Source organism: Lactuca sativa, chromosome 4 (assembly GCF_002870075.4).
Source record: "Lactuca sativa cultivar Salinas chromosome 4, Lsat_Salinas_v11, whole genome shotgun sequence".
Taxonomy (NCBI): domain Eukaryota; kingdom Viridiplantae; phylum Streptophyta; class Magnoliopsida; order Asterales; family Asteraceae; genus Lactuca; species Lactuca sativa.
The window spans coordinates 359,521,129-359,538,965 of NC_056626.2; positions in this window are offsets into that span (position 1 = coordinate 359,521,129).

Here is a 17,837-nt window from a genome sequence, read left to right on the forward strand (position 1 = left end):
TCAAAGCCCAAGACCAGGCCTGGTACACTGCGCATACCAGAAATACACCTGACGTACTAGGTTGTATGCCTGATTGGGGACTTGAACGCGTACGCGCCCATTAAGCACTTTTTCCCTTAAGAACTTGATTCTTATAACCAGACGTCCAAAATTAAGATCCAGGCCTTGGGGAACGTCTTCATCCAAAAAGTCATTAACTTAGAACCTTTGCATGGATCAAATGAATGTAAACCCTAGATTTAGCACCGTACTTTCACCAAATGGACATAAACACTTCCATGATTGATCCTCAACCATCAAGATGCCAATTTTATGGACTAGGGACCTCAGAAACATCAAGAGGAGGAACTCCTAACTTCTGGAGTGAAAGAATTCCCACTATATCTCATTCATGGGACCAAAAGTGACGAAAACTCCATAAAGACTAGATGTACGCATATAATGAGAAAGTTCCAAGATTTATACCTAAATGAAGTTGGAAACGATGAGTAAAATCTAGATCTACAAGCTCTCCCTTGGTCAAAGCTCCTTCTTCAAAACTCCTCTTCCTCAAAGCTAACCAACACACACTAAAAAACACATAAAGAGGGTCAAATATTCTCTAGAGAGGTTAGGGTTTTGAAATGAGGCTTAATGGTAATGGAGGCAGAGAAATGACGGTATCATGGGTCATAATGTTGCTTAAATAGGGTCCAAAACCTAAAATTTAGGGTTTTTCCCCTAGGTGCGTACGCCCAACGTACTCCTAATTTTTCTAAAAATGGCAACAATGCCCTTAGGGACCAAATTTGCAAACTATTTACACACTAAGGGTCAAAAATAAAAAGTACCTTGAATTAGGTTTTACAGTACACATACACAAGAACATCATTATATGGTTTGGCAGCTACACCGTGTTGTCCAGACCAATTATATCTGCTTACTCCATCACACAGCCTAAAGCCATCTCAAAGGATAAAATATCCACAAACATTCAAGGACAAAGAAGATTTTTTAACTAACACCAGGACTGGAAAATGTTCATGAGGGATTTCAATACAAAACTGGTAAATATTCAAAAGTAAGGTTTCAAGCATCATGTTACTGGTCAATTTGTACTTAGCAAATTTTAGTTGTGTGACTATAGAATACTAGCAAGTTCTAGACCACAAAACTTGCGGATGAACACAATTGCTATTCAACATAACTGAACCAAAAACATCACCAAGCCAACAAGAAAATGTCTAGCGATTTAATTTCCAAGGTCTTGCATAGTTATGATAGCAAATCCTACCATGAAATCGACGTCCAATGGGATTTCACTTCGAATAATAAAAGAAATATTGCGCACAAACAAGCATGACGTGCGAATCACCATACACTTAAACTATTGAGGGGTCCTTAAGAATGAATGTTTTCTAGACTCCTTGTGTACTGTTATAACTTGGAGAAGCACAATCCTGGAAGAGTGACATACATTTAAATGGATAGTCACAATTATTTTAAGTTCTTTTTTACTCTTGATTGGTTGCACAATAATCTTTTCTTTTCTTTTTATGATTTTATATGTTTATATACTATATTTCCACACCATTTGTTAATTTATTTTAATTATTAGCTGTGGGTTTCCCTAAAGAGTTGTAGGCGTGCTTTCTGATAGACGCGGCCCACCTAAAGGGTGACTTTAAGGGAACCATGTTATTTTTCGTTGCGATGAACGACCACAACCAAATTTTGCATTTTTGATTGAAATATTCAAGAGTGAGTGCACAAAATACACAATCATTGTTCCTATAAAATAAACCACATGATTACATTGGCGACTCAGAATATTTAACCTTTATTTATTATAGGGATTCAATAATTTTCGGGGCCATTGCAAATATATTTCTAAACATGCATCATGGTGTTTGTAGGTATCATATTGATCAAACTTATGAGGTAAGTTCAAGAAAAGTTAGAAATCAAAAAATTGTTTTGGAGGGATGCTAAAGCATACAGAGTGTTAGATTTGGACTATTATTTGGAAGTGCTACGTAGCATAAGAAATGCTAAATGACAATACTTAAAGCTGTTAATCTAAAAAATTGTCAAGGGAATATTTCTATGGTATTCATTATAATCTTATGACACAACAACGTATAATCCAACATTGTGTTATTACGATATGCATGAAATATGACGATGATGATGCTTATAGACATCTTTTGCACGATGACGTAATATTGATATTTTCAATGTTGGATTAAAGCATGCATAACTTAGATGAATTGACATTGTTTATTGAATTCTTACATTTAGAATACGGTTGGACTTAACAATGTTATTTGGTCAGAAGAAATAACAAGAATTACCCCATAGGGTAATAATTTTTTTAAAAGAAGAGAAAATAAAATTACTAACTGGATGATCATTCTGATTTCAAAATCAAGATTTGGGGTCCTAGACATAGACACTAACAACATTGTTGATTTCGACAAAAACCTTGTACATGTTTAAAGAGCCAACTTTCTAGATTATCGTACGAGATTGCCATATATGTCTTAAGTATTTAAGACATGATGATTGTTCCGACATGACTATCAAAGCCTATAATATAGATTATTACTGCCAAACATACAAAGAGTTAATACACCCTTTTCATGTACCTTATGAATGGGTGAAGGCTTATTGTCAGATTATTGTTCAACAATGGAAAAACATCAACCTGGTAGGACCGAAAGCATTAATCGCATTCCTTTGTAAGGAAAGGTCCAATAATAAAATAATGCTTGTTTCCCACCAACGAGGTCATACTAGAATTAAATCTCTATCTTTGCTCCAATCTTAATGAAGAATCATCAACAAGAAAAGGAAAATTAAGTATGAATGAAGCATGGAGTATGAAGGGGGCTTTAGGCAGTGGGTTGCATAGAGAAAATGTTTATCCAACTTTTGGCATATAAAACTATCTAATTTAAGGAATTTAGATTTCTCACAATCAATACATTTTTGTCTATACCATATATCATTCTCTTCATCACGTATAAACCCATGCAATTTATAAATAGGAGTTCTCTTATAGCGCATTCATAATTATCTATCTTTTACTTCCTTATCGACCCCTATACTTGTTCTTCTTCATCTTCTATTCTATCCATTAATATTTCTCTTCTATTTACTGACATACAACTTCTCTTTTCTTGTAAAATACTCTTATTTCCTCGTATGTGTTTTTGATTTCCTCCTCGTCGTCTACATATGCCAACTTTTGTGATTCCATCCATCTTTGCGTACTCATATTTAACCCGATCATTAGATGAGGTTAAATGTCATTTTAGTTTCGCAATAAGTTTAAACACTTTTAAAGACATTTATGTTGTGAAACATTTACATTCCACACATATTTATAGTAAAAATGTTGTTACAATACTACAAAAACCTAACTCACATAACCATTGTTTGTTGCTAAAACACAAATCACATGTTTTGATTACTAAAAACGTTATTTAATATTAATATAATAATAAAATTCATTATATAACATTAATGAGTGAAACACATAATACTACTTATTATACTAAACAAAACGTAAAATTCTACTCATCATCTATAATATGACATTCTAGAAATTCAATCAACATCATGCTTTTCTTTAGCACAACATTGATCCATGCTTGTTTAGCATTCATGTATTTCTCTTCAATCCTAACATCATTCTCTTAATCTTAAATATGTCGTTTAAAATCCTATATCTTATGGTTAGTTTTCAGGATTTCCTCTCATGCCACTTTTATACATTTCTCATTTTCCTCAATTTGAAAGTCTCTATAAGATATCGTATCCCTTCCAACACGAATATTGATGTAACATCCCGATTTTAAGAAATGAGATTTTTTGGATTTTATGCAATAAAGAAAAACCTACTCGACGAGTTGGAGGCCTTACTCGTCGTGTAGAAACTAGTCAGCCCGCGTGAACTTTAGGACCTAGTCGACGAGTTAGAGGACCCAACTCGACGAGTTTAGGCTGTGCTTTAAAACCCTAATTTTCTGGGTTTTCACCCTATTTAAAGGCCCTTAAGTCCTCCTTCCAACTTCCCTTACCACCTTCACGACCAGAAACAAACCCTAATCGAGCTAACCTCCTATTTTGAGTGTGTGCGAGGCTAAAGAGTGTGTGTTTGGTGCATTCCTTAAAGAGACTTGAAGATTGAGAAGCTTGGAATGAGAAGGAGCTTGTAGATCCAACATCTACTTCGTTTTGGAATTTATTTGAAGGTAAAAAGTCATTACCTTGATCATTTTCTTGTTAGATCTCTCCATTCAAGAGTTTAGGGTCATTTCTAGCTTATTCTTGAGGCATTTCCGGTATTGAGCACGTTTTGAAGTGAGGAGTTCAGATCTGGACTCCTCTAGGCCCTCATGGACATAAAGTTCTCGACTTTAGCAAGCTTTGGCCTTTCTCCATGCCCTAAACCTCTTCCTAATACTAGTTTGGGGTGTTTTAGCCTCTTGAAGCCTTGCATGCATGTAAAGTTGGCAACTTTACATGGTAACTACACCCTATGAGGCTAGATTTACAGTTAGGAGCCTTGAGTTTGCTTAAAATTATTTGAATGAGAAAAGGGCTGAAGGAGCTCGACGAGTTGCATAGCAAACTCGACGAGTTGGTTAGGGTTTTCCCGAATCTTCTGGACATTGCACGGACTCGACGAGTTGTTTAGTAACTCAACGAGTTGTTTAGTAACTCAACGAGTTGACTTGGGTTTTCGAGGTTTTTTTAGTTCCTAAGGAACTCGATGAGTCTATAAGCTGCACTCGACGAGTTGGGTCAACATGGACTGTCGACCTTGACCGTTGACTTTGAATTTGACCAAGGGTTGACCAATTTTGACTTCTAAGGGTATTTTGGTAATTTGGATATTGATAGAATTAGTCCTATGATGATTGTAGGGGATTGAGTTTGGAGTTGCATTTGGGAGTTTGACATTATCATTTAGTACTACTTGTGAGGTGAGTTCTTCTCACTATATCAACAGGGTCGAAGGCACCGATGTCGGCCCTTCTTTTGGATTGTTATCCTAGTTTTCTCATGATGATATGCTTAGTGAGCTGTTAGGTTGGTATCCTGGTATATAGGGATGATGCTATGTTTAGTGACCTGTTAGGTCGGTATCCTAGTATACAGGATGATGCTATGATTAGTGATATGTTAGATCGGTTTGACTGTTTATACATGCTAGGATTGTTATCTATGTGTTGATTGTATGCTTGGGGGTGGGTTGAGGCAAACCTGCTTTGTGCTGTAGGCCAACATACCCAGGGCGGCCTGGATAGACTGCAGGCCCAATAGGGCATACTAGTTAGGCCGAAGGCCCGGGGAACGGTCCAGACAGGCTGAAGGCCCGGTAGGGCGGACCAGACATGCTGAAGGTTCTAAGAGTAGGCCAAACAGACTGAAGGGCATGTGAGGGCGGTCCAATAATACTGCAAAATCTATATGCATGTTGTTTGTTATGACATGGTTATGGTTTATATGGTGTTGGTATATTGGGGGAACTCACTAAGCTTTGGGCTTACAGTTTTTGATTTTGTTTCAGGTACTTCAGATGATTGTGGAAAGGCGAAGGCTTGATCGTGCACCTCCTTGCATTTTATGATTTTAATTTATGGGATACTCTGATATGAAACTATTTTGAAAATATTTTGTAATAAATAATGGTTTTTAAATGCTTGAAAAAGTTTTAAATTTCATAAATTTTATGAATTCTACAATTGAAAAAGCAACTCTCAACTTTTTTTGGTCATTATAGACTACTTAATATTAGTACTTACCCTCTAAGAACAAAGTTTATCATCAGAGGTCGAAATTGCTTGACTTTGCGGGTGATTTTCGAAAAGTCGTTCGGTGGAGAAAAAGATGAAGATATTTTTTTCCCACGAAATAAAAGTTTATGTTTTCAGATGAGTTACAAGATTTTGTATACACCTTTTTTTGTGTTTGTATTCATTATATATGATTTTTGAGTGGTGGTACGTGTTGTGGTAAGTAGACATTAAATGGGTTGATTGTAGGCGACCATTAAATATGATGATATGTGTTCATTAAATGGATTACTATTAAAAACCATTACATAATCTATTCCATCTTTTTAACGATTTGCATGAGATAGTAGGTATACATTAAATTGATTTCTATTTTCGTGTCTTTAATCTTTTTTTTTTTTTGTTGCGATTTCATCATATATTTTTGCAACTGCATCCCTTGCTACAAGAATATTAAAATTGTGTTTTTCAAATTCCTCTTCTTCTTTGGTCATGACATCCTTCTTCAACTCACATACATCATACATCCTACAGACTCTAAATGTATCATTAGAGGTGGAAGGACAGTCGAACTTGTGGACACTTTTTTCACCGGTCATTTCGTGGAGAAGAAAAGGAAGACATTTCTGACGATAAAAAGGAGTGTGTTTTTAGAGGAGTTTGTGATATAAAATTATTATGAGTTTACACTTTTATATAAATGTTTGATGTTGTGGTAGGTTGTACTGATCTCTAAGAAATATCATTGAATGTATTTAAGTTGCTATAAAATTTATAGAAACTAACTTAGATCTATACTATATAATACTCCATCCGTCTCAAAATTAATGATCACAGACAAAAAACACACAGATTAAAAAAAACATTAATTACCACTAACTTTATTAAACGAAATAACAGTTTTACCCTTTTGTTGCATTTAATTTTAACTAATAATGATGTATATTTTAGTAAAAAAGATAATTTATCATTAAGAGTAAACTATTATTTTGAGCTAAGTCAAAAAAAATTATAGATTATTAATATGAGATGGAGGGAGTAAATAAAAATAACTAAGATACATTTGTCATATATCTAAAGCCTTAAAGCTTTTTTCCCCTTAATTCTAACGATGAACCGTTTCGTTGCTTGTATTCATTCCTGATTAATTTTTTTTGAAAGTTAACAAATTTATATTTATTGATTTAAAAATCTAAAATTAGATAATTATATCTATATAACCCTATTTTAGTTTCCAATTTATAGCTTTAAATTTTAATATATGTTTGACTAAAGAAAGAAATTGATTTTCATTTAGTTTAATTTAATGATTATGATTTGAATTATTTTAAACTAGAAATATCTATTCTAATAAATAAAAACAATTTTTGCTACTTATCATATTCTCATTCATTTTGCTACATGTAATTTTGTGTTTAATTCTTAGAAATTAATTTTCACTTGTCATTTTGTGGTAATTTTCAATTTTCTTAATTAACTATTTTAATTTTTAAGTTATAGAAAGTAATTAACGTGTTATTAATTTGTTTCCTTATACTTTTAAATTTTAATATGTTTCCTTCAATGTACATAATTCAAAATCTACATTTTCTTTCAAAGTTTATTGTCAATTTAGACCAAAATAGTTTATATAGGACAAATAATCAAACTTTGTTATATTTCATTGATAAAACTAAAAAAAATGTGGTTAAACAAAAAATATGGTCAAAATATAATTATTTCTCCGTAGTTTGTTTTATAAGTATAAAATGAATTATTTAGTTATTCATTATTTTGCTTGCATTTATTTTGAAGTTTTACTTTAAAAATATTTAATGTTTATGCCTTGATATTTAACATTTTCTTTAAAAAAATACTTAATATTTATATTTTCATATATAATTTTTTTAATCAACCTGTGTAGTACACAAGTCTCACATCTAGTGGTTTTATATAATAATAGTTATAAACGTAATTTTATTAATTATAACTAAAAATCCAAAACTTTGAATAACTTTTTATTTTTTTAATTTAATTTGAATGATTTTCAGTGATTTTAATTTAATGATAGATTTTTGAATTATTTTAAATTAGGAATATGAATTTTCATAATAATAATGAAATTTGATTGGTTACAACTAAAAATCTAGGATTTTTTTTATTGATTTTTGAATTTAATTTGATTTATTTTCAATAATTTTGAAATATATAATTAAATAGTCTCATGTTGATTTACAACTAAAAATCTAGGATTTTATCTTCCTGGATCCATTTGTAATGTTATTCGAACCAAGGTAAGCCTCACAGGTAAGCCTCATGTTGATCCATGTATGTCTCTTTTATGTTTGTTTGTGTATTCTCTATGTGTACATAATGTTTGTTTTAGTGTGTTTGCAGGATATTATGAAAAGGAAATTGCAAATCTATTTGCTATAATACAAGTGTAAGAGGCTTTGTACTTTGTGTCTATATTTACGTTTTTTCTCAAAAGAAAAACAATAAGTTTCTTGTTCTTTATATTTATTAGTATATATGATTATTTACAGACATTTTAGACAACTTAAGGTGAGTATCTTTTTATAAAAGAAGTCTTCATTATTACTCTAATATAATTCGATGAAACAATGAAATATGACCTTGCCATGTAGGTTGCTCAATTATAGCAAGTCTATCGAAGGGAAAATAGTCCTTCCAACTTCAATTTTATTATATTACAAGTTGTAGTTTTGACTTTTTTTATTAGTAAGACATTGTGTTAAAAACACATAGAAGATTGGCAACACTTGGGTTAGTTTAGTTTTGGAACATGTTTAAATCGTGGTTGTATCGCTTGATGTTATATGAAACTCTAATTGGTCTATCTTACTTGATTAACTAATTTTATTTTTTTAATGTATATGATTGTGTTACTCTGTCTGTTTTTAGTTTTCTTATTACACTCAAATAATATGACAGCTTAAAAACATACACACACTATCACATTATAACATTGTATTTTAGAAGTACAACACTTAAAAGTATATTTTTTTCCAAGAAAATTGAAACAATGGCCATTTATGTAATACTTTTGTCAGAGACAATTTTTGTATTCAAAACATACATCATCATATTATCACGTTATAATTCCTTAATCTTCGTCGTTAACTATTTAATATTTCTTAAATTCAACGCGTCTAATACACGAGTTTCTAACATAGCAAATATCATAACAGACAACTTTTATATAGATATACTTTTATATATTTATATATAAACGCTATAATTGTTACTAAAAAATATCATCACGAACAATTATTAGCTATGGGTTTTCCTAAAGAGCAGTAGGCGTGCCTTCTGATAGATGTGACCCACATAAATGATGACTTTAAAGGAACCATATTATTTTTCGTTACGATGAACATACACAACCAAATTTTGCATTTTTGATTGGAATATTCAAGAGTGAGTGCACAAAAGACACAATCATTGTTCCTATAAATAAACCACATGATTACATTGGCGACTCGGAACATTTAACCTTCATTTATTAAAAGGATTCAATGATTTTCGGGGCCATTGCAAATATATTCCTAAATACGCATCATTGTGTTTATAAGATAGGTATCATATTGATCAAACTTATGAGGTAAGTTCAATAAAAGTTAGAAAAAAAATGTTTTGGAAGGAAGCTAAAGCATACAGAGTGTTAGATTTTGACTATTATTTTGAAGTGCTACGCATAAGAAACGCTAAATGAGAATACTTAAAAGTTGCTAATCAAAAAAATAGTCAAGGGAATATTTCTATGGTATTCATTATAATCTTATGACACCAAACAACATATAATCCAACATTGTGTTGTTAAGATATGCATGAAATATGATGATGATGATGCTTATAGACATCTTTTGCACGATGATGTAATATTGATATTTTCATTGTCGGATTAAAGCATGCATAACTTAGATGAATTGACATTGTTTATTGAATTCTTACATTTAGAATATGGTTGGACTTAACAATGGTATTTGGTCAGAATAAATAACAAGAATTACCCCACAGGGTAATAATTTTTTTAGAAGAAGAGAAAATAAAATTACTAATTGGATGATCATTTTGATTTCAAAATGAAGATTTGGGGTCCTAGACATAGACACTAACAATATTGTTGATTTCGACAAAAACCTTGTACATGTTTAAAGAGCCAACTTTTTAGATTATCGTATGGGCTTGCCATATGTGTCTTAAGTATTTAAGACATTATGATTGTTCCGACATGACTATCAAAGCCTATCATATAGATTATTACTGCCAGACATATAAAGAGTTAATACACCCTCTTCCCGTACCTTATGAATGGGTGAAGCCTAATTGTCTGATTATTGTTCAACAATGGACAAACATCAACCTGGTAGGCCCAAAAGCATTAATTGAATTCCATTGTAAGGAAATGTCCAATAATAAAATAATGTTTGTTTCCCACCAATGAGGTCATACTAGAAATAAATGTCTATCTTTGCTCCAAATCTTAAAGAAGAATCATCAACAAGAAAAGGAAAATTAAGTACGAAAGAAGCATAGAGTATGAAGGGGGCTTTAGGTAGTGGGTTGCATAGAGAAAATGCTTATCCAACTTTTGGCATATACAACTATCTAATTTAAGGAATTTAGATTTCTCACAATCAATACATTTTTGTTTGTACCATATATCATTCTCTTCATCGCATATAAACCCATCTAATTTATAAATACGTGTTCTCTTATAGCGCTTTCATAATTATCCGTCTTTTACTTCCTTATCGACCCCTATACTTGTTCTTCTTCATCTTCTATTCTATCCATTTCTATTTCTCTTCTATTTATTGGCATATGACTTTTCTTTTCTTGTAAAATACTCTTATTTACTCGTATGTTTTTTATTTCCTCCTCGTCGTCTACATATGCCAACTTTTGTGATTCCATCCATCTTTGTGTACTCATATTTAACCCGATCATTAGATGAGGTTAAATGTCATTTTAGTTTCGTAATAATTTTAAACAGTTTTAAAGACATTTACAACCTAAGGTTGTAAGTAAATGTTTTTGTGTTCTGAAACATTTACGTTCCACACATATTTATAGTAAAAATGTTGTTACAATACTGCAAAAACCTAACTCACATAACCATTGTTGGTTGCTAAAACACAAATCACATGTTTTGATTACTAAAAAACGTTATTTAATATTAATATAATAATAAAATGCATTATATAACATTAATGAATTAAACACATAATACTACTTATTATACTAAACAAAACATAAAATTCTACTTATCATCTATAATATGACATTCTAGAAATTCAAACAACATCATGCTCTTCTTTAGCATAACATTAATCCATGCTTGTTTAGAATTATTCATGTATTTCTCTTCAATCCTAACATCATGATCTTGCTCTTGAATATGTCGTTTAACATCCATTATCTAAAGGTTAGTTTTTAGGATTTCCTCTCATGCCAATTTTATATATTTCTCATTTTCCTCAATTTGAAAGTCTATATAAAACATCGTATCCCTTGCTACACGAACATTGAAAAAGCAGTTGTCAATTTTTTTGGTCATTATAGACTCCTTAATATTTGTACTTACCCTCTAAGCACAAAGTTTATCATCAGAGGTTGAAATGCAGGGTGCCTGACTTTGCGGGTGATTTTCTAAAAGTCGTTCGGTGGAGAAAAGGATTAAGATATTTTTCCCACGAAATAAAAGTTTATGTATTCAGATGAGTTACAAGATTTTGTATATATTTTTTTTGTGTTTGTATTCATTATATATGATTTTTCAATGGTGATAGGTGTTATGGTAGGTAGACATTAAATGGGTTGGTTGTAGGCGACCATTATATGATGATATGGGTTCATTAAATGGATTATTAATAAAAACCATTACATAATCTATTCCGTCTTTTTATCGATTTGAATGAGATAGTTGGTATACATTAATTTGATTTCTATTTTTGTGTCTTTAATCTTTTTTTTTTGTTGCGATTTCATCATATGATTTTGCAACCGCATCCCTTGCTACAGGAATAATAAAAATGTGTTTATCAACTTCCTCTTCTTCTTTGGTCATGACATCCTTTTTCAACTCACATACATCATACATCCTACATACTCTAAATGTATCATTAGAGGTGGAAGGATGGTCGAACTTCTGGACAAATTTTCACCGGTCATTTCGTGGAGAAGAAAAGGAAGACATTTCTGATGATAAAAAAAGTGTATGTTTTTAGAGGAGTTTATGATAAAATTGTTATGAGTTTACACTTTATATATAAATGTTTTGATGTTGTAGTAGGTTGTACGGATCTCTAATAAATATCATTGAATGTATTTAAGTTGCTATATAGAAACTAACAACTTAGATCTATACTATATAAAACTCCATCCGTCTCAAAGTTATTTTCCACTGACAAAAAATTATACAGATTAAGAAAATATTAATTACCACTAACTTTATTAAACGAAATGACAGTTTTACCCTTTTGTTGCATTTAATTTTAATGGTAGGTTAACTAATAATGATTAACATTTTAGTAAAAAAGATAATCTCTAAATATTATTAAAAGAGAAACCTTATGACATCATCTTAAACAATTTGGGTCATTGATTGTATTTTAATCTTATGTTTTTTACCCTTAGATCAAATTGCTGACATCATCACCCCCAAATGGAATGTATTTAATTCCAATAAAAGCTTTCCAGTTGTCAAACAAAATAAACTTACGTCCGTTTAAATAGAATGTGTATAATTCCAATAAAATCTTCCCATATTTTAAAATATTGAATTTCCGATTATAAAGGTTTTAATATGGTCAGCTTTAAAAACATATTAGTAACAAACCATTTTAATTAAGACATTAATATCAACCATTAATATAAATCTGTTTATATTAGTAAAACATTAATATAAAATCCATTTTTATTAGGAAATCATTAATACCAAAAAATTAGATTCAAATTATCACATACATATATGAATCATCATTGAATCTACGGCTCACTTATTTTCAATCGTTGTTTTTCTTCAAATCTTCTTCTACAATATCATTCTTATTGTTTATAACTTTCATCGTCATTCTTTGCTTCAAACATTCGTTGTTGTGGAGTAGAAGGTTAGTACATTATTTCGTTTTTTATATTTTTTTCGATTATTTTTTTGTTCCTATATCAAATATATGTATTCATATATTTCAATTTTCTTTGTCACAAATTACATGAAATCGGTTAACTATTTTTTTTTGAAACTTTTCAAATGAACAGGAAAACATAATGTACCTTTAACAAAACAAAAATTAACTATATTTGGAATTGACACTAATAAGGAAAATGTTATTTTTATATATTATAGATGATTATGATTTTTTATTTAATTATTATGTCATAAGAATCCGGTTAATTTTGGTATGATTTTAAAATATTTTGGTATGATCCTATTACATTTTTAGGTTGATTTAATAGGAAATAATATATAATCTATTTATACATCCTTTAAAAATTAAGTATGGAAACAATTTTGTTGACGGCTATAATAGTTTTCTTACCTCTTTATGAATCAACAATCTTTATAGATAAATACATTGTATATGTCTCTTTTATTTCATATAGAAATTCTTTCTAATTATAATTGTTTTCTCTTTCATTTTACACCCATGACACAAAACAATCGTGATGAGATTCTCTTTTAAAAGGTTGCTGACATCAATGCGTCTAAGGAAACCTGAAACATTCGTGTTCAAGTACTCTTGCTTTGGAAGCAAACTTAAAAAAACAATCCAAACATGTTCAAACAACTTGGACATGATTTTAATTAACGAGTAGATACAAGTTTTTCTTTTTATTATTATGTTGCTTTTAATTTATAAAATTTTAAGCTTAACCAATTTTTTTTCACTTACATAACACTAAAATACAAGCAACAATAAAAAAATCTCATTAGTTTGTTTGAAGCCTTCTTTGTTGAAGTATTTGCAAGGGAAATTAGTAGTTTTAGTATGGCCAGAAATGAAGGAGATTACATGCTGGTTGATCATAAGCATAAGAAGAATTTCTACAAAACAACCAAAGTTCGTGTATCAAATGATTTTATTGTTATGGTGGATCCTTATAATTTTGATACTTTTCAGGATTTGATAGCCAGGAATCTCGACACTCGTGTTGCATTTGATAAGATTTGATTTTAACATTCTACCTTATCTACAGGTAAATACTTATTGTATTACACATCTATAATACAACAACCATTTACTTTTTTGTTCTAGAATTTCTTGGTCAGGTTGTGTCGACTAAACCCATAAAAGTGATTATTGAGAATTCAAGAGAGAAATGGTTGGTGAACCTGGTTGATCAGGATCTAAGTCAAATATATGTGTTTAAAACATTTTACTTTTTAAAGTATTTTCCTACATGATACCATAAAACATGTTGTTTACATGAAAATTACATGTTTATCTACATTTCAATATACATGAAAATTAAATGTATAATATACATGTTTATTTTAGCATTATTTAAAACATTTCGAATCCACTAATTATAGAATTCACATTTTATCTTACAGAAAATAATTCATTGATCATTATCAGAGGGTCCACTTATGATCTTCTCACTAACAAAATTGGTCAACTATATTTAGAACTCTTTCACACATTTTTTTATCACATTTCTTCATGCTTTTAAGTGTTAATTTTTCATCTTCAAATTCCATTTTTTAGTTACATACGTTCATTAAAATTATTTTTTTTGTTTAACATATCAAGCCTATTTTGTTTTATCTTTATATAGTAACAATAAAATTTTTAAATTTACACAAAAATATATATTTCGAATTTTGTCATAGTATTGTACTATACAAAATACAATTCCCTCCAAAATAATTTTTGTTAGTATTTTCATCCATATTTAATTTCACCCAATTTAAATTTATATTTTCTTTATATAATTTTTTTTAATAATCCCGATATTTTCCCTCAAAAAGTATATCAAACATTTATGTCTTAGATAATGTTGCCCCATTATATTATTACTTTCCAAAATATATCCGTTTAATGGGGAATTTAATTTAGTAAAGGAAGTAAATCTTAATTCAAACAAGATATATATTCCATAATTATTACATGAGTTTATTAAAAAAAATATCAAGATGTAAACATTCAGCATTTTTAAATGAAATTTCAGAATACATACGAACGATAATGTTGTACAATGAAATATAAAATTGAATAGACTGAAAAAAAACTGTTAAGACAGTCAATCTTAATAATAGTATAGTTATGAAAAATTATAAAGTAAGATAAAAATTATAAGACATTAAGAAATTTTTAATTACAATTAGTAAAAGCGTTACGGTTATTAGAAAACAAAATATGATCATTAAGATTAGTAAAAATGCAATATACAAATTAAATTATCACAATAGTAATGAAATGTCATTATTTGATATTTCATATAATTGAAAGATATACCAAATTATATTGATGATATACTAAAATTATTCAAAGTGACGCCAATACTAATACAAAGTTCTTGCGAACACCAAATAAGTAAGAACAAACATAAAAGTTAGCACGTATATTCATAATCAATTTAAAATAAACCATTCATGATTTAGAAAAGAATTTCCATTGATGATAAACTAAAATTAAATTCATATAACATTTAACATTCCATAAGTTATACTATATGACTTTAATTGAATAAATGAAATAGTTATCAATATTTAATGCAGTGAAAAAAAAAACGGTATATTGGTTGTCAATATATGCTTAAATTAAGTAACCTTATTATGGAAGGAATGTCTAATTAGAATACTTATGCTTATATAACAATATGATATCCGTATGTGACGATAAAAGTCATTCAATTAATAAAACAAAAAATGTTGTAGACAAAGAGGTTATTCAACAATTATAAATATTTATTGATTTCAATGTATCTTCTACACATTTCAATAATACTAATAACCATAATTTTTTTTATAATTATTATGCAACATCTATAGACATTTTTATGTTTTTTATGCGTTCCCCGCGTTTAACGCGGGTTATAATCTAGTTTATTATTAGAAGTAGACTATTATTTTGAGACAAATCAAAAAGAAATTATGGACTATTAATATGGGACAAAGGAGTAAATAAAAATAACTAAAATACATTTGTCATATATCTAAAGCCTTAACGCTTTTTCCCCTTAATTCCAATGTTGAACCATTTCGTTGCTCATATTCATTCCTAATTAATATTTTTCAAAGTTAACAAATTTATATTTATTGATTTAAAAATCTAAAGTTAGATAATTATATCTCTATATAACCCTATTTTAGTTTCCAATTTACAGCTTTAAATTTTAATATATGTTTGACTAAAGAAAGAAATTGATTTTCATTTAATTTAATTTAATGATTATGATTTAAATTATTTTAAACTAGAAATATGGTTTTATATAATAATAGTTATAAACGTAATTTTATTAATTATAACTAAAAATCCAAAACTTTAAATAACTTTTTATTTTTTAATTTAATTTGAATGATTTTCAGTGATTTTAATTTAATGATAGATTTTTGAATTATTTTAAATTAGGAATATGAATTTTCATAATAATAATGAAATTTGATTGGTTACAACTAAAAATCTAAGATTTTTTTATTGATTTTTGAATTTAATATGATTGATTTTCAATAATTTTGAAATATAAAATTAGATAGTTATAATCTATCTAACCTTATTTTATTTCTTGATTTATAGACTTGGATTTTAATGTTTGTTGGCTAAACAAAAGAAACGATTTTCAACTTAGCAAACCAGAGATACAAAAATGGAATCGATAAGATTTTATATTTGCTGCCTAAGAAATCGGGGATGTCATCTGAATTTTATCACTTGATTATGAAAATCCCAAAATGGTAGGAACTGATTTGATTGCTCAATGTTAGTATGTATAAGATTTCAAGTCCATCGATTTTTAATTTTTTATTGTTCATTTGACATTCTTAATCATTTGTTTATCTTCCTGGATCCATTTGTATTGTTATTCGAACCAAGGTAAGCCTCATGTTGATCCATGTATGTCTCTTTTATGTTTGTTTGTGTATTCTCTATATGTACATAATGTTTGTTATAGTGTGTTTGCAGGATATTATGAAAAGGAAATTGTAAATCTATTTGCTATAATACAAGTGTAAGAGGCTTTGTACTTTGTGTCTATATTTACGTTTTTTCTCAAAAGAAAAACAATAAGTTTCTTGTTCTTTATATTTATTAGTATATATGATTATTTATAGACATTTTAGACAACTTAAGTTGAGAATTTTTTTATAAAAGAAGTCTTCATTATTACTCTTAAATATATTTCGATGAAACAATGAAATATTGAAATATGACCTTGCCATGTAGGTTGCTCAATTATAGCAAGACTATGGAAGGGAAAATAGTCCTTCCTACTTTAATTTTATTATATTACAAGTTGTAGTTTTGACTTTTTTTATTAGTAAGACATTGTGTTTAAAACACATAGAAGATTGGCAACACTTGGGTTAGTTTAGTACATAATCTGGTTTGGAAAATGTTTAAATCGTGGTTGTATCCCCTGATGTTATATGAAACTATAATTGGTCTATCTTACTTGATTAACTAATTGTTTTTTTTAATGTATATAGTTGTGTTACTCTGTTTGGTTTTAGTTTTCTTATTACACTCAATTAATATGACAGCTTAAAAACATACACAAACTATCATATTATAACATTGTACTTTAGAAGTATAACACTTAAAAGTATATTTTTTTTCCAAAACAATTGAAACAATGCCCATTTATGTATTACTTTTGTTAGAGACCATTTTTGTATTCAAAACATAGATCGTCATAGTATCAGGTTATAATTCCTTAATCTTCGTCACAAACTATTTAATATTTCTTAAATTCAACACGGGTAATATAGGAGTTTCTAACATAGCAAATATCACAACCGACAATTTTTATATAGATATACTTTTATGTTTTTACATATAGACGCTATAATTGTTACTAAAAATACAAGATAAATAAGTATTT